Raw genomic sequence first — 1,226 nt, forward strand, 5'->3', positions numbered from 1 at the left:
CATTGATTCGATTATAGTGAAGGAAATCTCCCAAGTCAGCCGGTTATCGGTTCTGTTATCGGTTATCTGTTCTGCATTTAATCGTTTCTGTAATTGCTTACTGGTTCTGTTTAATCGATTAATATTGATGTGTTAATCGATTATCCTGTTTCTGTTAATCGATTAAAACTGTTTCTGTTTAAAACTGTTCTTTTTGTTAATCGATTAAGATTGTGCATATAATCGATTATCTTTCTTTCCTTAATCGATTAAGTAGGGTTGATTCAGCATTAAGTGTTGATTTGCGAAAAGCGGTAATTCTAACCGCGACACCTATTCAACCCCCCTTCTAGGTGTATTGTAACCACTGATACCTAACAGTATATGGTCCCCTATGGTGGGGTCTTGATGGAGATGACCATTTCCCATTAGCCAGATGCCCTACAGCTCCAGGTATTGTTGTTGTTGAATGCCCTATCCTCTAACCTCCTTATTATTCCACCTTCAAGAGAAATTATTGTATAATCAGATAGAAATGGCCATTGGACTCATGTACCAGATAAATGTCTTTCTTATAAGTGACACTCTTTTTTATTAATTGTCCATAAGGAACAACTTTTTCTATAATAATTATATTGTTGCTTGTGTGATGCCCAACCTTTATTATTGTGATGAACCTTATTATCCATTATAAGTGTAATTATAAAAATTCTTCACAAGTTATGAGGGAAAATATGTATGAATGTTGTTATAGATCATTTCATTTCAAATGAGATTTATTATGTTATATTAAAATAAGCCTATATATATAAACAATTAGTTTTAAACCTAGATCAAAGATGAAGGTTGGGTTCAAAAATTGATTGTCAGCGTAAAACATTGACAATCTATATGATATGGATCAACGAGATGCATATTATTCAATTATCTTAGATACCTAGCAAATTAAATGGAGACTCATCGAAGGATGATATCCTAAAAGAACAATCACAAGTATATTTATAGCTTATAAATATATTTTTCATAATAATCATAAAGTGGAGCAATATCAGCACCAACCACATGTTGAAGATCTTATAATTGAATAAATAACGAATACAAGGCATGAACTCTTGTTTGCAGGATAAAGATTCTATATTTTTGTATACGAAGTTAATTATGAGTGTGATATTTTAAGCATGTTACAAGGGGTCTATATTCAATGTTTCCCTAATACTCCAAAGAGCATTGTGACACTCATGTTTACA

The sequence above is a fragment of the Lupinus angustifolius genome, chromosome LG14, assembly GCF_001865875.1.
Source record: "Lupinus angustifolius cultivar Tanjil chromosome LG14, LupAngTanjil_v1.0, whole genome shotgun sequence".
NCBI lineage: Eukaryota > Viridiplantae > Streptophyta > Magnoliopsida > Fabales > Fabaceae > Lupinus > Lupinus angustifolius.